Raw genomic sequence first — 21,349 nt, 5'->3', positions numbered from 1 at the left:
AGAGAGAGGATCTTTTGCAAGCTCGGTGCTGCAGTGAGGCACCATGGAGGAAATACAGGCCCTACGGGGCGGCTGCACTGAGCATCTCACATCAGTCAGCTCCCCAACTCTCTCAGTGAGGCTTTGGAACCCAAGCCTGATGATACAGCCCCTCTCTAAATCCTTCAGTGATCTCTCATCACTCCTAGGACAAGAATAAAACTTCTTAACGAGGCTCTCTGCCTGATTACGTCCCTGTTTGTGGATACATTTTTTTTTTGGCCAAATATCCAGGACAACTCCATTCTTTGCAGGCTTAACATTAATTAATAGGCAGTGAGTGAAAAGTTCAGAACTCCAAGAGGCAGAATGGGTCCAAGGGCTTCTCAAGAAAGTACCTTTATTTTTCACTAATGTTAGGTAATACTCTAATTTTTCCAGGCTGGTTTTGCAGCTCTCTCGGTGAGGTCTCTCTGCTCTCTCCCTCTTCTCTCCCTCTCTCCCTTTCTCTTCCTTTAAAACTCAGCCAGTGCCTTCCCTTCATTGTAAGAGAGGTGGACAAAAAGTGGCTTGTCCAGAATCACGCTCGGTGAATACTAAAGAGGCATCACTTTTCCTTTTTAAGATGACTGCCTCCTTTTGTACCCAAGATGATTGACAGCAATGACAGTCAATGATAGCTTCTTCTTGTTCATTTGGGGCACTGAGAGGAGGACTTCTAATTTCTAACAGTGATATTATGAAGTGGCATGCAGATGCAAAATTTTTCATCACAGAGCACAGGATGTTAAGAAAACACCTCCTATTTTCACTATCTCCCTTTGTTAAAAATTATTTCATAGGCTTAGATTGGCCCAAGCCTTGTTGTCCTATGCTCCCTCAAGCTCAGTTTATTAATTCCACATGCTCTGCCTGAAGGCAGCTTTGTAACAACAAATGGCCAAGATACCCCCAGGCCTGTGTTAGCAGGATTGGCCAAGGGTCTCATAGGCTCACCACCTCCCAGCCTTATCTCAGGCCATGACCCCCACACTCCCTATATTCCACTCATGCTTATATGTCTTCTTTTAAATCCTTATATTTGCTCTACTGACTCCCGCCACAGGGCCTTTATATATGAAATCCACTTGCCTGTAAATAACGATGAAAAATCTGAGATTTTATGCTACTTGCAAATTAATGAGATAACTACAGTTTCGTGGATGTTGGCAGAAGACACAAGACTCCTAGGTCAGAGACAAAGGACTTTATTATCCATGGCACAGCAAGCAGCATGAACATGATTCATGTTAGGGTCAGTTCCCCTTAGCCCCCAAGTCTCACAAGGGCAGTGTTGGAGGAGCCCAGGTAGATGCCATGAATGCAATGAGTTACATCACAGCAGAGGAATCCCTAGTTTAAGGAACTCAAATCTTTCATGATGAGCAGTAAGCCTTCCTCACCTTGGCCAGCCCAAGATAAGGGAGACATTATCTTTATTACTGGACAGTAAACAAATCTGCCTTTTGGTCTGGAGGGGGACGCTATTTCTATCTTCCAAGGCTGTTTGCTGTACAAACATCACTAAAAAGATTGCCTAGAACAAAGAAGCCAGTGTCTCTGCACATAAGCTGTGCAGGAAATGCAGGCAACCCATGGAGAATTGCGGATGGAGAATTGCGGATGGAGAATTGCAGCCTAACACCGCTCTTCTTTGACTGCTTTATTCTTCCTCATCCTTCAGATTGCAGCTCAGGAGTCACCTTGTCTGCAGAAAAAGCAGTCTCCAGGTGACAGAAAACCCGCTATAGGGCTGTCAGAGCACTTTGTACCTCTCTCCTTAACACCTGACTCAGTTATAATTTTATATGTTGTGTGTGGGAGTGGATATTTTGTTTGCCTCTCTCACTAGACTATAAACTCAGTAAAGGCAAGGGCTGGGTCATTTTATCCACCTTTGTATCTATCCCCAGTGCTTGAGACATAGTAGATGCTCAGTAAAGTACTCGTTGAATAAATGAACAAATGATCTCAAAATGGTGCATAACTTCACACTCTTATATTTTGAGTTTAAACCCTGATGTTCTCAAAATTTCATCTCATTCAATAGTTTTTGTTACCCTGTGAAGAACTGACTCAGGAGGTGCCATAAAACCACAAAACAAGCTTCCTGACTTAATTTCCCTAATCAAACATTTCTAGGCCCCACAGTACATTGATAGTGTTCAACCAATGCTTATTAAGTAAGTGTACTAGAGTAGTTGCCTTCCACCGAGGTAGACAGTAGAGACAGAAAGGTGAATGGGAACAGAGAGGCAGTCCCTGTCCTCATGAAGCATACAGTCTGGCAAAGAAGATGGACATTAAACAAAGAAAAGCAAGTAATGTATTATAAAGGAAGGGCAGGTGTTAGCCTGCCCCTTGCCCCCCGTCCCCTACACACAAAAAAAATTGTGCAAAAACCTGGGGCAGGAAGAGGTTGTTATGTTCAGGAACTAGAATAATTCAAGAGTGGTTGAGGCATGGAATTAGGGGGAGGGAGCTCGAGGGAGGCACAAGATGAGTCTGGATCAGGAGCCAGAGGGTGGACATTACCACCATTCAGAAAACAAGCTCCTGGGAGCCTGGGCTGGCCCCTTGGGCACAGTGGTTTTGAGGATTCGTTCATTTTGCATGGCATGTCAGAGCAAACAGAGGTGGTGTTGATGCCCCACCAAATACTTGAGGAGAATTCTCTCTTTTACAAGTAGTCTCTTCCTCCAGAGGGTGGACTTCTGCCAGGCAGGAATTAAAATCATCTCCAAATCCTCAGCTCGGTGGTGGTGCTGGCGCACAGTAGAAGCTGTCGAAGACTCAGAGGCAGAAACACTTAGAGAAGAAAACAGTTGCTTGTGAAAAGCGGAAGCGAGTCAGATTTCAGAATGGCTGGCTCGTCAAATGCAAAATGCAACAAGTATTTGAAGGGGGAAAAAAATGACCCAAGGTTATCACGTTTGGTGGAGATCAGCATCATTTTTACAACACATCTTCACTTATCAGCATAGCAAAAATCAGGGATGAAATTATTTTTGTCAGGGAATTTTTTTTGCTTTTTGAGACAGTCTCTGTCACCCAGGCTGGAGTGCAGTGGCGTGATCTGGGCTCACTGCAGCTTCGACCTTCTGGGCTCAAGCCATCCTCCTGCCTCAGCCTCCCAAAGTGTTGGGATCAATGGCGTGTGCAACCACACCCAGCTGGGAATCCAAATTTATGGGAAATAGCCAAGGCTTATTATTTTGGTGTCTTAAACCAGTCAGGATAACCTATTTTTCTTGGCTTATCTCCAGATGCAAATTATTCCCATCCCCACCCCGCAGTGGTACTTGGTCATGAATGAAGCCAGTAGAGTGAAGAGTTGGGCTTTGCGTCTACGGATTTTCCTTCCTTGTGGGCAAGTCCTTGCCATTGAGGCATGGGTTTAACCGTATATGTTGCTTAATAACTTCCTGATGCAGCATCATCAAATTGACATTTTGTTTTATTTGACCAAAATTTATTTCTATTGACAAAACAGGAGGTGCTGATTAAATAAATACTTTCTTTTTGTATGGCTAGTGAAACCAGAGCCACATGATATTAATGCTTTACGGTGAGCTTCTGTCTGGAGGCTTTGTAAAGCCCCTAGGGCTGGGAAGAAATTACTTTTATGTGTGAAGTATTATATCAGCACCATTTTCTCTAAGATTCCCATATGTGTTAATATTCCTAGACTGCCAGGAAATGTAGGTTTTATTTATTTATTTATTTTACTACCTCTAAGGCTGCAATGTCATCAGTTCTAAAGCCATACCAGAGTTTTCTAGAGGACTTCATAGGTGTCATTTCCACATGTAAAATGTAGTCTTTATTCCTTAATAGTGGCTTATCATATAACAAAAATTCTTTGCTTGGCCAAATTTCAGTCAGGCTTCTGAATCTTCTCCTAGGCCCATCTGTGCACTTCCTTGTAAAATCCAGTTTTAGCAAAGAGCCCTGCTAAGTCAATTTAGCAAGAACCCCCTACCCTCAACATCTGAATACCTTGACATCTGACCAGGTTCCTTGTCCTTCATCATGCCCCAGGGGATGTCTGACCACCCTGGCCTGTCTGCAGCAAGAATCCTGTTAGGTCTGTTTAGCCAGAATCCCCCTTACTCCTGTTTCCTCTTAGTAACTTCTGTCTACAGACCCCCTGGTCCTTAGCTACTGATTTTCACTTGTCCATGCTGTCTTTAGAGTTGAGCCCAATCTCTCCCCGCAACTGCAAGACCCCATTGCCCTGGTTCCTCTACCTGTCATAATGATCTTGGATAAAGACATCCTTACATACTTCAACAAGTGGCATTGGATAATTTTTTTCTTTAACACATACCTAATTAAATGGAATTTTGGCATGGTCAGTATCCAATTATTTTCTGGTAAGAAAAAGGACAGATTCTCATTGGATCTATATAAATAACATGATCATAAACATTCATTCTATCTAGAAGTGAATAAGCTATATTAATTTGGTTCCAATTTCCCCCCTCAAATGTATAACATAGGATATTTGATCATAAAAAGTAAAGGAACTTGTAAAAGCACGGGTAAGAGGAGAAAACATAAACTGTGCTTGTTCTGTTCTCTCACTCAACACAATGACCACCATCAACACAGGAGACTTCTGCCACCAAATGTGTGGGTCTCTCCCCATCACCAAGCAAGCATTTGCAATGGACACCAGCTGGGTGTCCTCCAGTTCAATTCTGATGCTCTCGGCCTGCAGAGAGCATCAGATCCCACAGGTTGAGGGCTCATTCCTACAAGACTGCCGCCCCTTCAGGCACCAACCACAAGTCTGGGCCTCTGGAACTTTTGACCGACCAGCTTCAAGTTGGGGTTCCCACATTCACCTCTTTAGGTTTAATTTGTTAGAGAGGTTCACAGAACTCAGGGAAACACATTTACCGGTGCATTATAAAAGATATTACGAAGTACACAGATGCTGAGATACACAGGGCGAGGTATGGGGAAGGGGCTTGGAGCGTCCATGCCCTCCTTGGGGGTGCCGCTCTCCAGGAACCTCCACATGCTCAGCTACCTGGAAGTGCTCTGTACCCAGTCATCGTGGGCCTTTATGGAGACTTCATTGGGTAGTCATGATTGACAACCATGTAGAAATGTGATTGGACAAGAAGGGTGTGGTCTAATACTAATAGACGCAATAGGGAAACCCAGCAAGGGCTGTCTGTTCAGATTCTTATTGGCCTCTGTGCAGCATTCCTTCTTTCAGGGAACTGGGCAAGACTCTCTTATGAAACAGGGGTCTTACGACCTACAATCCGACAAGGTAGGTCAGGGGATTTCTTTATGACCAGAGAAGGGGAAAGGTTAGAGTATATTTTGATTGTCTAAGGCCTGCTTCTGAGGCCTAAGACACCCCAACATTAAACACAAGATTGTAACAAGGGCTGCGGGAGTTATGAGTACTGTTCTGTAGACAAGTCCGATCAATACAGGTCATTATAATCTGATCAGGCTGTACAGTGAACTTCTGTCCGGAGGCCTTGTAAAGCCCTTAGGGCTAGGAAGAAATTGCTTTTATGTGTGAAGTATTATATCAGTGCTATTTTCTTTAAGATTGCCATGTTTGTTAATATTCCTAGCCTGCCAGGAAATGCAGGTTTTTTTTCTTCTTTTAAAATTGTCCTGATGATATATTAGTTTATAATCTATATTAAGATTTCCCATGGGATTTTTTTTCCTTTTGAAATTTGAAAGTTCAAGTGGGACTAAGTGACATTTAAGGAGTGCGCCCATGTGCTGTACGTATAAAAACCAACACTGGATTTGAAGACATAGGTTGGAAAAAAAAAGGTTAGCTATCTCATTAATAATTTATAGATTGACTACATGTTGAAATGTTAATATTGTGGGTATATTGGGTCAAATAAAATATATTATTAAAATCTTTTTAAAAAGAGTGCCTTACTCCAGTGTGTGTAGGTATAATATGTTAAATTGAAAATGAGAGATAGAGTAAGCAGATTTTTTTCTGATATTAATTAAAATATAATATCGATCATAATGAAACCAATACTTATTCCACTTAGTCCTAGGTAATTCATTTTTGTTTTGTTGGTCTTGGGTTAGGTAGACCAAACTTTCTTCTATAAAATTGTATGCTTTCTGATCAGCTGCTCTCACTCTCTATGCAACTACTCAACATGGCCCTTGTAGCAGGAAAGCAGCCGTGAGAATACTGACCCAAGGAGCATGACTGTGTTCCAATAAAACTTTATTTAAGGCCGGGCGCGGTGGCTCAAGCCTGTAATTCCAGCACTTTGGGAGGCCGAGACAGGCGGATCACGAGGTCAGGAGATCAAGACCATCCTGGCTAACACGGTGAAACCCCGTCTCTACTAAAAATACAAAAAATTAGCCGGGCGTGGTGGCGGGCGCCTGTAGTCCCCGCTACTCGCGAGGCTGAGGGAGGAGAATGGCGCGAACCCGGGGGGCGGAGCTTGCAGTGAGCCAAGATCACGCCACTGCGCTCCAGCCTGGGCGACAGAGCAAGACTCCATCTCAAAAACAAAAAACAAACAAACAAACGAAAAACAACTTTATTAAAAAAAAATAAAAACAAAACCTGACAGCCAGTTTTCTGACCCCTATTCTAGAGTCTAGACCAAAACCACTCTAGAGAATCTGAGTCAGTCCCTTGGTTCAGTCGAACAGGTCCAATGCCAGCTTATAGAGGGAAGCCCGTATCCATGGGTGTTTATGTCCTGTGATATCAATAGTCCTGATCTTTAGCTTGTAGCAGGAACCTTTAGAATATGGAAGGAAAACGGAAATATTACCCATGTATAATAAAATTAAATGGTTCTGGTTAATCAGCTAGAATGGAGGAGAATGGAGTGTTTTATTAAGGTATAATGTGCAATCGATTTGTATGAGAGAGTGGGACATTAACAAATCTCCAGGGCCTTAATTTTATCTTTATGGGTAAGAATGTCACCAACTGACAAGGATATTTAAACCTAGAGACAACATTTGAAATAAATGACATATGATAAGACACATAATTAAGCCCCATTAGGTCTTTTAGGAAGAAGCATCATTGTTGAAAATCTGAGTAATTTGGAGTTTTCCTTCTGAATTTAGCAGCACGATCTCTCTCTTTTTATGTCCCTATCCTTGCAATAATGCTCCCTTTTAACCTCATATAAAAATTTCTGAAGACATTATTTTTAAATCATTTAATTGATTATTATTATTATTATTATTATTTTGAGACAGAGTCTTGCTCTGTCACCCAGGCTGGAATTCAGTGGTGTGATCTCGCCTCACTGCAGCCTCCACCTCCCAGGCTCAAGCAATTCTTGTGCCTCAGCTTCTTGAATAGCCAGGATTATAGGTGTGCACCACCACACCTGGCTATTTTTTTTTTTTTTTTGTATTTTTATTAGAGACAGGGTTTTGCCGTGTTGGCCAGGCTAGTTTTGAACTCCTCCTGGCCTCAAGTGCTCAACCCACGTCAGCCTCCCAAAGTGCTGGGCTTACAGGAGTGAGCCACCACGCCTGGCCTAATTAATTTTTGAGACAGGGTCTCATTCTGATGCCTGGCCGGAGTGCAGTGACACAATCACCGTTCACAGCACCCTCAACCTCCCAGGCTCAAGCGATCCTCTCAACTCAGCCTCCTGACTGGCTGGGATTACAGATGCACAGCCCCCTGCCTGGATAATTTTTAAAACATTTTTTTGTAGAGAGGGGATCTCACTATGTTACCCAGACTAGTCTTGAACTCCTGAGCTCAAGCGATCCTCCTGCCTCAGCCTCCTAAAGTGCTGGGATTACAGGCGTGAGCCACTGCAACCAGCATCATTTAGTTATTTAAAGAAATTAATGAAAGCTGATTTTCCTTTTATCTTAGCTATAGGAATTTTACCTTTGTAGCTATCAATAGCTATTTGGACCATAATAACTTTAAAAGCCAGAACTTAGGGTTGAGGAAGGAAGCTCTGAGCTTGGAATGAAAAGAACCTACTGACACCAACATGAAACACATACCACAGAGAATTCCAAAAGTCACAGAGACTCCAAACAACTTCTTTAACCTTGTATTCTCAAACTCCAAGAAATCTCAGAATCCTTGGACAAACACATTCACCAGAAAATACTACGAGGGGAGTCAGATTCCAGAAACCCTGTCTGCTGCACCTGACAGAAATCATGTCATGGTCAGGCCATAGCAGCATCAAACCCAGATTCCACTCCTGCTGCTACCAATGTGGACACAATTGGCCGTGCACCATCAGAACCAGAACCAGAAACAGACTTGGCAAGAATCAATTTAGCTCTATTGTTGCACAGAAGACATTTCAGAGGAGCCAGAGGAGGGTGGGCTGCAGATCAGATCCAAGGGGTAAGGTACACTGTGAGCTCTACCTGTCTGCCTGCTCCCTTGGTAGGAGCCAGGCAGCCAATAGCTTTGTAGAAACTCCAGGAATAAGCTGTCAAAGGAGGACCAGAGAATAATACATTTAGAAAAGAGAAGAAAACAATGAACACTTCAAATCAACTCTTCTAGCTATTTTGAAATATACAATAAATTATTGTTAGCTACAAAAAAAAAAATAAAAAAGAGAGAGAAGCAAACAAACTTTCACTTGCAAAGAGTGGAAGGGAGTAAGCTTTCAAACAAAACTGGCTCACCAAATACAAAGCACAAATGTTTAAAGGAAAAAGTCCCAAATGGCCTAGATGACCGTGTACCATTGGTACCATTTCTTCATGGTGGAAAACAGCAACTTTCTCACATGGTCATCAGAGTCACAACGTATCCTCAGACTTCAGCAGAGCAAAAGTCAGGGATCAAATGGTTTTTCTTAGGAAGGCCAAGTTTCTGGGAAATAGTCAAGGCTTATTTTGGGGACCAGAACCAGTCAGGGCGACCCTGTTGGTTTGTTTTTTTTCCTGCCATGGTAAGTGAAGTGCTTAGTCATGTTGAAAACAGGGCAGAGTGTCAGCAATGCTCAACACACATTTGTTAAACTAAACTGAACTGAAGTTGACAGTCCCTCATAGGCCCATGAAAACCTGGTCTCTCTGGAGAAGCCACATGAAGATAATAGAAAAGTGATTGTACAAGGGTCCCCTTAGCCAGCCTGAAATCAGTTTCCTGGTTAGCAGACAGAGTGGAATGTGGCGCTGTGCACCATTTCTGCCTGGATGTGGGACAGCTGTGTTCAGGCGGCCTCTCCTGTAAGGGAGCAGTGGCTCCCAGCGTCTGTGCTTTCTGGCACACAACACCCATGGGCAGGGGACTGGGAGTGAAAGCAGGGTAAGGAACCACTCTAGAAGTCGGGGCCAGCAGTCTTCACCCCTCTGAAGGCGCCTGGAGCAGCCATGTGTGTATTTATTTTCTGGACCCTGGTTTTGGCCCATCTTGTTAAAGAAGTGATGGCCACTCAAGCCGATCTGGGTGTCCCCCATCCCAGGGATTGACTGGCTTGCTTCCGCCTTCACAGTGTACTCCCCATTCTGGTGCCCACTCCTCACTTCAGTGATTCCTCTTTCTATTCCAGACTTATCTTCTGGAACCTTCCCTCTTTCACAGGCTCACATCTAATTGCTCTATCCTCTGACTGTGTTCTTACAACCATTGGGTCTGTGAGCTTGGGGAACACTTGTGTCTATGGTGGTGTTTTAGTGCCCATGTGTCTCATCTTACCTCTCAGACTGGAAGCTCCCTGAAGGCAGGACTATCTCTTTTCCATCTGCCACACACTTTAGGATCTCCCTGAAGGTAGGGGCTCTCGTCTCCTTTTCTTTTCAGATCTGGTGCCTCCTGAGGGCAGGGTTTGTGTCTCTTTCTGCTGGACTTCCCCATAGCCATGCTTGGGTAAGGGCCTGACTCTCTCAACAGATCTCTTCCACCCAAGGACCCAGGTCTCTAACACATCTCTCTGGATGGTGATTGTGATTTGAAACCACTGTTTTGAGGGATGCTTTGCACTTATCCATAGGGCATGCAAAAGGTGTTCCTAGTGATGTCTTGTTGACAATCTTAAACTCCAATCCATTGGATGATCCTCCTTGTCCTCTCCATTCAGTATCCAGAAGTAAGTGGAGGTTAGTGAAACACACACACACACACACACACACTCCTTCTCCATACATTCTAAATGTCATCTACAAATGTACACCTCTAACCTCTCTAAATAGCCCTGTTCACCATAAACAACCATCCTCTCCTTGGAGTTGTTTTTGATGCCAGGAGAAAAGAAACACTGGCAATGTACAAAGCCAGAGCCCAGGTGACCCCAACCCCACGTGGTGCTGTGGTAGAATCAGAAAAAGTCCCCAACCCCCATTCAGCTCTGCCACTTGCTGACCTTTTTAGCATGACTCAGCCCCCTTGAGCCTCAGCTTCTCACAGGATTGTGGTAAGAATTCAGTGAGGTATGCATGTGAGGGTCTGGCACGGAGCAGATGCTCTGAGGAGGCCGGTTCTCCTTCTCCAACCCCACCTTCATTTCTGGCTCTCCCATGAGATTTCCACCCTCTGCAGTTGAGATGATCCTGTGGCTCCCCCACTAAACACTGAATTTGGAAAACGCTTACAGCAGAGCTACATGGATCCCTTTTGCCAGAATGGAGATGGGTCAGATAGCAGTTATAACTCCCTTTAAGAGCCTTCAACATTAAAACAGGCAACTAGCCTGGGCGTGGTGGCTCATGCCTATAATCCCAGCATTTTGGGAGGCCAAGGCAGGCAGATCACCTGAGGTCAGGAGTTCGAGACCAGCCTAGCCAACATGGTGAAACCCCGTCTCTACTAAAAAGGCTCAGGTGTGGTGGCATGCACCTGTAATCCCAGCTATTTGGGAGACTGAGGCAGAAGAATCCCTTGAACCCAGGAGGCAGAGGTTGCAGTGAGCTGAGATCTTGCCATTGCACTCCAGCCTGGGTGAGGGAGCAAGACCCTGTTTCAAAGAAAACAGGCAAATAAAGCTATCTTCAGACTCTCCATCCTTAGGAGTACTTAGGGGACCAGGTCTCATCCTTAGGGGATCAGGCCCTTTGGCCTGCAATGAGATGAGAAGGTCCTTCCTGAAGCCTGGAGATGGATGCAATTTGAGAACAGCTTATGTGGTAAGGAGGCTGTGGTAGAGAGAATAATGGCTCCCCAAAGATGTCCATGTCTTAGACCCCAGAGCCTGGGAACATGTAACCGCACATGGCAAAAGAGACTTTGAAGATGTATCTAAGTTAAGAGTCTTAGTTGGGGAGGTTATTTTGGATTATCTGGGTGGGCCCAATGTAATCACAGAGGTCCTTATGAGTGGATGATGGAGCGTCAGACACAGAAAAGGGGATGTGACAAGGGCAGCAGAGGTAGGAGTGATGTGCTCTGAAGATGGAGGAAGGAGCCACGAGCCAAGGGATGCGGGCAGCTTCTAGAAGGTTAGAAAGGCAGGGAAATAGATTCTGCTCTGGAGACTCCAGAAGGAACACAGCCATGTGGACATCTTGATTTTAGCCTTATCAAACTTATTTTAGGCTTGTAACCTCAAAAAACTGTAAGACATTAAATATGTGCTGTCTTAAGCCATTATAATTTGTGGTAATTAGTTATAGCAGCCACAGAAAACTAATACAGAGATTGTTTTCTCCATTGACAATGAGGAAGCAGAGAGCAGGTGACCTTTCCAAGTCAGTTGGCTGCTAAATACAGAGACTGTACTGGAGCCCAGTCTCTAGGCTTCCTTTGACCAGGCATGGCCCAAGGCAAACCTGAGTGCAGGGAGTGTGAGGACATGCCTGAAAGTGACCTTTCTTCTGCTAGGCAAGGACCTAGAGGAGGTGAAACCTGCGTGGTCTTCAATGCCCCTGACATTTGAAAGAAAGTGCCAGCTCCCTCAATAAAAACATGCTCAAGGCAGACCTACCCAGGTTGGCACTGGATGAAGACCTCCCTGGTGGGGAGAAAGAAGCAGCTGGATTGCATGATCCCTACCCTGTCCCTCGGATTCACCAAGATGCACATTTCCCTTGAGAGATTGTAGCCAAGGTGATCTCAGGGGCACTGGTCACCCCTTAACACTCTGGCCCGGGAGGTGGCACAGTCCTCCCCCTGAAAAGCAGAGCCTGAGCCAAGGCATTCAGATAAGACTCAGGGGAGGCTTGAGGGTGAGGCAGGGGAAGTGCACACTTCGAGGTGGGTCCTGGACAGTCAGACGTTCAAGCTATGCTCGACTCCTGATTCCATACGGAGGGCGCCATCTGTTTAGGGACCCCTGTTGAAAGATGCACCCCTGCACCCAAGTCGGGGCCCTCTTCCATCTCCCTAAGGCTAGTCTTCTGAGCTCTGGTTTCCAATAAAGATACAACCTTTCCTCAGGGATTGGAGCTGGGCACCTCCTCTTTATGGAGACAGAGCTCTCTATCTACAGACATGACCTGACTCATCACTCAGGCCACAGCTGAACCAAGAGAATATAACAGTCCCCCAACATCCACATCACTTCCACACTTCCACTGTTTGGGTAAAGCATTACATTACTCTCTGGAGCCCAGAGTCTTTTGGCTGAAAGACTAATTCACTCCATTATTCATCCTGAGGGGCAAGGGAGACTTGCTATGTGTGCCAAGTGCTCAACACATGCTATTCCAGTCACAACCCCCCTGCCGAATCCTGGAGTGGAGGTGTTGGCCTTATCCCTCTCAGTAGGTGAGCAAACGGAAGCTGAGAGAGGATCAGTGCTTTGCCCAAAGTCGTGCAGATTTTATGTGGTTTAGCAAGACTTGAACTGAATTCAGCTCTTTCAACACTGAGTGCGGGGGTTGTTTAAGTAAGGCTGCCCTCATGGGATAAAAGGAGAGTGGGAGGAAAAAGAGAGAGAGCCAATATTGTAAGAAAATTCATGAAACACAGTGGGACAATAGGACAGAACAGTTGAAACTGGGACTGTCCTAGATAGCTGGTATAGATCTTGCCAAGAAAGGAAGTCAGAAGCTAACTATAGACTGAGGACCACGGGTGTAAGAACACGGTCAGTCCCTGGATTCTGCCACTTCTCCTTGTTGGTAATTTTCCATTCTCCCCACTGCTCCCCTGCAATGACTAGCACGTAAACCCTGAAACTGAAAGGGACAGCTAGGAAGCAGGTAGCCAGTCTTTGTCCAGTTCTGCAGCTATTTTAGGGAGAGAAAGAAACTCAACAATATGGTGTTTATGAGGAAAGTTTTGAGAAAACTTAAAAATAAGGGGAAAGGAGAGTGAATCTTTGGTGGCTTAGAAGGATAAACTAAAGAGCTCACAGGAGTCTGCCAGGGACTAAGGGCAGCATCTGTTCATTCTTTCAGGAAAGAGTTACTGAGCCCCTGTTAGGTGCCAAGTCCTGGGCTAGGGTGGGGAGAGTGAGGAGTGGAACCTCCTTTAGTTAGGACAGTCAGGGAGGCTTCTCCGAGGAGATGATCTTAAGCAGAAATCTGAGGGATGAGAGGGAGTCAGCTACCTCAAGAAGAGAGAAAATGATCCAGGCAGAGAACACCATATGCAAAGTCCTGGAGGTGAGAAAGAGCTTAGTGTGTTGGAAAAAAAAAAAGAGAAAAGCACAAGCAAGCTGACCAGCTGGCTAGAGTAGTTTGGGGATGTGGGGAGAGACAAGACGCCCCGGGGAGAGAGGCAGGTCTGTGTCCTGGGGCCTGTGGAAACCACAGAGGGGTTTTGTCCTCTGTGCAATGGGACACCACTGGATGTTTAAGCAGGTAGTCCAGGATAGAGTTTATGTTTTGGAAAGTCACTCTAGTGGCTCTGTAGGGAATAGATTTGTGGTATGGCAAGAGTGGAAGAGGCATGAACATAAGCAGCTGTTAAAGAGGTCCAGGCAAGAGATGCGGTGGCCTGCCCTGGGCTGGGGACGTGGAGGTGGAAAGAAGGGTGGACTATGGACATTCCTTGGAGGGAACATCCGCACACCTACAGATGAGTTGGATGTAAAAGGATGAGGGAATAGAGGGACCAGGAACCACCCAGGGGGTCCTACCTTTAGCAAGGTGGACAAGGTTGTGCTAATCGTTTAATGTGAGGAATTCGTGGGGTGGAGATAAGTTTTAGAGTAGGGGGTCTGTCTCAGCCATATTAAAGAACTGTTTATGCCTTATCTGGGTAGAGAGAGCAAGCGGGCTGGTGGATACATGCATCTGGAGCTCGGAGGAGAGGTCTAGGCTGCGGATACAGTCATTGGTGTCAAGATGCTATTTAAAGCCATGGGAACGGATGAGTTCACGTAGAGCAAGAAGGGCAGAAGCCCATGCCTGAGCCCTGAGGCATCCTGACATTTAGAGATCAGGTGGTGGAAGAGACCCAGAAGGTACAACAGCAACTATATCATTCAGCCCGACATCCACAGGCCCTGCAGGTTCAGCCCCAGTCTGCCAGGTGCTAGGGCCAGCAGAGGAGGGGGACAGGGCCCTTGCCCTCAATGGGCCCAGGGTCTATGTAGAAGGCAGTTGTTGAGCCAATACTTACAATATAATATGGTAAAGATGGGCCCAGGAGAAGGAACTAGAAGAAATGACTGTGGTCCCAGGTCCCAGAAGCTAGGGCTATGACTGAGTCTGGGAGGGGCCATGGGCCTCAGAAGGATGGAGAGAAAAGTTGCAGAGGGCCAGGTGTGGTGGCTCATGCCTGTAATCCCGGCACTTTGGGAGACCAAGGCAGGCAAATCACGACATCAAGAGATCAAGACCATCCTGGCCAACATGGTGAAACCCCGTCTCTATTAAAAATACAAAAATTAGCTGGGCATGGTGGTGGGTGCCTGTAATCCTAGCTACTTGGGAGGCTGAGGCAGGAGAATCGCTTGAACCTGGGAGGCAGAGGTTGCAGTGAGCCGAGATTGCGCCACTGCACTGCAGCCTGGGCGACAGAGCGAGATTCTGTCGAAAAACAAAAAAGAAAAGAGGCAGAGGCTGGGAACTATTCCAGGTCTGGCATCCTTTCCTGAGACCTCCAAGTCCCCTTGAAGCTTGTCGCCCCTCCTTCCCTTCCGCTCGCCGCCAGCCTCCCACCCCACCTCCTAGTCCGCCTCCAGTTTCTCCACACTGCCCGATCTTCTTCCAGCAGAGCCCCTACCGCTCATGAGTAACAACAGGGAGCCCTGCTCATTCCTCATTCCCATTCCTACCCCAGGCCTCCAGGTCTCCACCCCTTCCCTGACAGGACAGCCTTCTCAGGAGATGTGTTTTCTACAACTAGGATTAACTTGACAGGAAAATGACCACAGCCTGAAGCCTTGCCCTCCATCAGGGAGGGATGCTGTCTCAAAAACAGTTGCTTCATTTCCTGCTGTTGAGAAATCATGCCTGTTGACCAGCTTACATTTCACATTACTAAGAAAGGAGAGAAATCTGCCCCGCTGAACTTCTTAGACAGAAACTTGGTTAACCCCCTGGGTCTGTGGGTGAGGGTCCTGCACGAACCCCCTTCCCTCCTGTCAGCTGCAAGTGCAGCGGCTGGGCTGCTGGTTTACATTTCTGCCTGGGTCATGGTGCCCACGCAGTTCGCTCTCTCCCATGGCTATGTGCAGTCCACAAACCTGGACAGTTTGGCCTCAGCCTCTCTCCATCCTTATCCCCTCCTGCCTCCCGGGTCTTCGCGTGCCTGGTCCAGTCTGGACACACCCTGGCCCTCAATCTGAGGTCATGGCTCTGAGTCTCATGGCTGACTGCCTGAGACTGCAGTGAGGTCTGAACCCTCATTCAAAACTCGATCTCAGTTCTGTTGTTTCTTTACGTTAGGGTCCCCACAGATCATCCAACCAGAGGAAATTTCCTCTGAACATATTTAATTTGTTCTTTTTTAATTGTTTATGACTCATTTAATCTTGAATTATAATACTTTGTGGGCATGCCTTATCCCCTCTCTTCTAGACTCTATAAACTCCAGAAGCTCAGGCCTTGAATCTGGAGTCAAATCTCATTTATCTTCATCCACAGTCTCAGCCAAGAGCTTGGATATGCTTGTGGAATGGATGAGTTTTGATTAGAATTGTAGAAGGAGAATTTGAGCTGATTGATATGGGAGATGCAACCTAGGGATTGATTTGTTGGTTCTGTACAAAAAAGTACCACTAACAGCCAGGAGCAGAGTCTATAAAGGGGATAGAGAGCAGTTCATTTATTCACTCGTTCATTCAACAAACACATATTAAGCATCTACTATTTGCCAGAAGTAGTATTAGATTCCGGAGATATAGTAACAAACAAGGCTGATAAAGTCCTGGTCACATGGAGTTTCTCTTCTAGCTCAGAAAGACGGATAGTCAACAGCAAACAAACAAAAAACAAAACAAAACAAAAAACACCACGCAGCAGTAAGTGCCATAATAAACAATTTGGAATGATTTGAGAGAGTGACAGGGAGGTGGTTGAAAGGACTCTCTGAAGAAGTGATGCTTAAGGGGAGACCTGAAGGGTAAGCTGGGCTGCTATGGGAAGATCTGGGCATGGAAGCCCAGGAAGCAAGAATAGATCAGACCAAGTTTTGAGGTCAGGGCAGGTGGGGAATAGAGATGGGACGAGTTTAATGGGTTCAGAAAACAGAAGGAAGGAAAGAGTAGCTGGATCATTTGTTCATTGCCTCATGGTGATCAAGGGGGCAATGAACAAAGATAATCAACAGCTCAATAGGAAGATAATGGCAAGGTAGACAATACAAATGGTATAGTGTCAACAGCAGAAGCTTTGATCTGCGGATGAATTGGAGTCCCGGCCAATCGTCACGGTGTGTGAGCTTGGGCGACTTTTCTAGGTCTTACTTTTCTCAAGCCTAGTTTTTAGAGTTCTTGCAAAGATGAAATGGTATAATAGAAATGAGCATCTACCAATTGACTTTGTGTAAATGGTAGCCTACAATCCAGGTAATAATCTGAAAACCAGCCTTACAAGATCAGGGTTGACCAGAAGCATGGAGCAGAAAGTAACGACCCAGCAGCTGGGCCTAACGAGCCCTCCTTGCTGCTCCTAACCTCATCACCCTCTTTCCTTCTCCTTTCCACTGGCCTGCCCTTTCCTGCCCTTCACGTTTTCCTTATTTTTCTTTAGTCTTTCTCCTTTTCCTACCACAATTTCTCACTCTTTCTTACCTTTACATTCTTTTAAGTCACATCATCTCAACTGCCTTCAATTTGGAAAACATATTTTAACATATTGGTCATGTTTATTTTGCATGGTTTTGTCTTCCTTTAAAAATCAGGTGTTCTGAATGTTTTATACATCTTTCCTAATTAAAAAGAAACAGCAGCAGCCACATCAAACTTCAGTAATTTTATACAGTGATGTGGCCCTTGTATGATTATGATTTTCCACTGAGGTCACTGCCCCTTAATAGAAAATGGCTCCCACCACTGGATTAAGGGATTAGAAAGAGATTGTCTCAAGGCATTTAGGGTCTGATGTGCTGGGAGATCTCTCCACTGGCAGGGAGGGGAGGTCTGGGTGTGTTCAAAGGTCAGTGGCCTCTGAGTCACTGCAGGGATGCTCTGGAGCAGCCTGGGCATCTGGCTCCACCGCTGGCTGGCTGAAGCTCAGTGGCTGCTGCAGATGTGGAACCCGAAAGGTGGAAGGGCAGGGAAGGCCTGTGGGGTCAGCTAGTGCAGACTGAGATCCTGAGGAATCTGTAAGGACAGGCTCTGGTGTGAAGTGCAATGTAAGACACCCTCCCTCCCATTGTTGCAGGCACCTGTGCTTGGCCACGAAAGGACAAGTTTCCTCTGCAAGCACGCGTGTTGCATAAGGGTGGGGTGTGTGTGTGTGTGTGTGTGCTCGTGCACATGCATACACGTGTGTCAGGAGGAGGAAGCCATAGAGCAAGTCCCCCACGTTTAGCTCAGGATGATATTGCAAGGAGCCTTCTGGTTGGGGGATCAGGGTGAAGAAGTGATGCTTGATGCCAAGTGGAGACTCTGACCCTCCCTTGCTTTCCTTATTTTCTGAGAAGAGGTACCCAGTGGCTGGCAGTGGCCAGCTGTGGCCAGTAGGTCATCTAGTCCAACCTGCCGATTGTACAATGGGACACAGAGGACTTGGGATGAGAAGTGACTTGTCCAGGGGGCAAAGACCTCTTGATCTTCCCTCCATACCAAGTCACCTTTGCGTCCAGGCGATGGCAGTAGGAAGATGGTGGGGTGACATTCCTTCTGTACTCTGACTTTAGGGGTCCCAGATGTCGAGCATGAAGCCCTGCCCTGGCTCATGTTATGGAGCCAAGTCCCTTCATACTCCAGGGTTGGGTGAAGTAGCTCTGGGTTGTGCAGCAGAAGGCAGCCCAGGACTTAACCGTGGGCACAGATAAGCCACATGTGGCACACAGAGAGCTAACTTTAAACATGGAGAGGGTGGAGGTTTCCACCTCTGAGGAGGCCCAAGTAAGGTCATACGAACTAAGGCTACAGCTTGGCCATCTTACTCTAGATGCCAGGAAGGAGCTTGGGGAAATAAGGGCACCAGCAGGTGGGTCTGGGCTGGTTTGGGTGGCCTGGATCCCCCATGTCCCTGCTGCTCTGCTTCAGATGAAGGCCAAGGACAAGCAGTGGTAATGGCAGTAGTTGTGGACACTGGGTCCTTGTCCCTTTCCTCTAGATGCCCCCCTTCTCAGGTGACCCCTTTACTGTCCCCCCTTGGAGTGTGATCTCCAAGGGTGGAGCTGCTGAGTGGGTAGGGGGACTGGGAGGTGCCCTCACCTAAGCCTGGGCTTCTGCTTGCCTGGCCTCATCAGTTTATTATTGGCCCGGGTGACAGCTGGGAATGGCAAGGACACCCTGGAGGAGGGACTGGGTGGGGCTGGGGCCATCCTAAGCCCCCAAGATCCCACATGCCTGTGGTGGGGGCCAAGGAATGAAAGGAATGTCTGCATGCTCTCCCTTCCTCACTCCCACCCTGAGCAAAATGAGGCAAGGCCCAAGACAAATGTCAATGTGGGCCTTTGGAAGGGTTGTTTCTTTCCTTGAGATATATTTGAAATACATTTGTTGCCTTAATGCCTGAATTAATTAAGAGGGATCTGGCTACTTTCTCTTGGCACCAAGCTCTGAACAAGGGGAAATGGGCATTACTAACAGGAAGAGACTGAATGAGCATAAAGAGCGCTTGTTAGTAGTTAATCTACCCTAGACCAGGAGGTTGCATCTGGGGAGGAGGCCTAGGAAAAGCACGGTGTGGAGGAGGGGGTTGCCGGGAGACCCTGCAGCTGCACCCAGCTCCACCAACCTTTCAGACGCACCCCTGTCTACTGCTTTGTCACCTTTTCCATTCTGCATTTCAGATGTAGCTGCTCTCTTAGCCAGGATCCCCTTCAGTTCCCCCCAAACTCAGCAACACCAGGCCCTAGAGTCAAGGGACATGCATTTCCCATGTGAGAGCTTTATACTGTAGGAAAAGTGGCATCTTCAATGGCATTTACAATTGATAAAAGAAAAACTTCAGCTGGGCGCAGTGGTTCATACCTGTAATCCCAGCACTTTGAGAGGCCAAGGAAGGTGGATCACCTGAGGTCAGGAGTTCAAGACCGGCCTGGCTAACATGGTGAAACCCCACCTCTACCAAAAAGACAAAAATTAGCCAGGTGTGGTGGCAGGCACCTGTAATCCCAGCTACTCAGGAGGCTGAGGCAGGAGAATCACTTGAACTTGGGAGGCGGAGGTTGCAGTGAGCTGAGATCACTCCACTGCACTCCGGCCTGGGCGAGAGAGTGAGACTTTGTGTCAAACAAAACAAACAAACAAACAAACAAACAAAAAACAAACTACAGCTGAAAGAGTTTAAGGAGTTTAATTGAGTTTAATTGAGCAATGAACGATTCACAAATTGGGCAGCCCCTAGAATCACAGCAGATTCAGAGTCTCCAGGGGTGCCTCGTGGTCAGAACAAATTTACAGACAAAAAAGAAAAAGTGAAGTACAGGAATTGGAAGGGAAGCACAGAAACCGGGAGATTGGTTATAACTTGGCGTTTGCCTTATTTGAATGTAGTTTGAACATTCAGCAGCATATCAGTAATTGAAGTATGGCTGCTGGGATTGGCCAACACTCAGCTATTGTTACAGGTGCACACTACTAAGTTAGGTTTTCAATTTTGTCTGACTATTAAGCTAGGTTACAGTTCATCCACAAGGACCCAAATATGGAAGTATGGAGTCCTTCTCAGGCCATAGTTAGTTTGCTTTAACACAATGTAGGGAAAGGCTGTACCTGTGGGAGGGGACATGGAGCCAGGGGAGAAGAAAGAAGGAGGGAAGAATGGAGAGAGCAGGTTTATTGAGCCTGGATCCTCTGGAGATCCCTGGGGGAATCTGTGGATTCCTTCAGTGAGAGAAGTGAGGGCAGTGCCTCAAGATGAACAACCTCCCCAGAAGGTTCTTAATTATTCGTGGCACTTTCAACAATCTGGTGTCACTCAGCGACTTCTGGGAACACCACAGGTTTATGGCATCTGCTCTATCCCTCTCCAGGGACACTTAAGAGGGACAGATGGGAGGGAGAGAGCACTAGCCACTACCTTGATTTTATGTCAAATAAGGGCTCTTGCACAGGAAACAGAGATGCTGAGTTCTGAGTAAGACAAGAGCAAGCTCTAATGCCACTTCCTACCACCCTCAGTACCATTTGGGGAGAAAGAGGAGGATCTTGGCCTAAGAAGGGACAGGGAGTTTCAGCTTTCTACCTACTAGAGGGAAAATAGAAAATGCAATAGCCCTGTAGCCAACAAAGACACTAAATCAGTGGTTAAAAATTATCCTTAAAAAAAGCATTGAGCTGATGGCTTTACTGGTGACTGCTACCAAATGTTCAAGGAGCAGATAAGTCCTTTTAACACATCTATCAAAAAATAGAATGAGGGGACCTTCCCAGCTTGATATCCCAGAATCTTGATACCCCAGATCAGTTTATTATTGGCCTGGACAACAGCTGGAGGTGGTGAGGACTTCCTAGAGTGTAAGAAAGAAAACATGCAGGTCCATCTTACTCATTAACATATGTGTGAAAATGTGAAAAAAAAAACTAATCCAGCAAATTACAAAAAAAAATTAATATAGCATGACCAAGCTGGCTCAATCCTAGAAATGTAAGATGAATTTAACAGGGGAAAATGAATATGATTTATTACCAGAATAAAAGCAAAAATTTATAAATGGAAAACCATATGACAAAACTTACATCCATTCTCATAAAAACTCCTGGCAAATTAGGAGTAGAAGGACTTCTTTAGTCTTGTTAAAGGCATCTATGCAAAACCTACAATAAATGGCATATTTAACACTGAAATATTGAAAGCATCCTGTTTCAGGCCAAGAACAAGACAAAAATGTCCATTATCACTG

General features: G+C 46.0%; 1 long non-coding RNA gene across 1 annotated transcript in view; it reads left to right on the top strand.

The window, feature by feature from the left end:
* LOC134729670 (uncharacterized) overlaps nt 1-21,349 on the top strand; it is a 123,147-nt gene that overhangs the window by 19,108 nt on the left and 82,690 nt on the right. The gene's annotated exons all lie outside the window — the stretch shown is intronic.

Source organism: Pan paniscus, chromosome 1, assembly GCF_029289425.2.
Source record: "Pan paniscus chromosome 1, NHGRI_mPanPan1-v2.0_pri, whole genome shotgun sequence".
Lineage (NCBI taxonomy): Eukaryota > Metazoa > Chordata > Mammalia > Primates > Hominidae > Pan > Pan paniscus.
The sequence above is the reverse complement of the archived record's forward strand: the minus strand, read 5'-3'. Positions and strand labels throughout refer to the sequence as shown.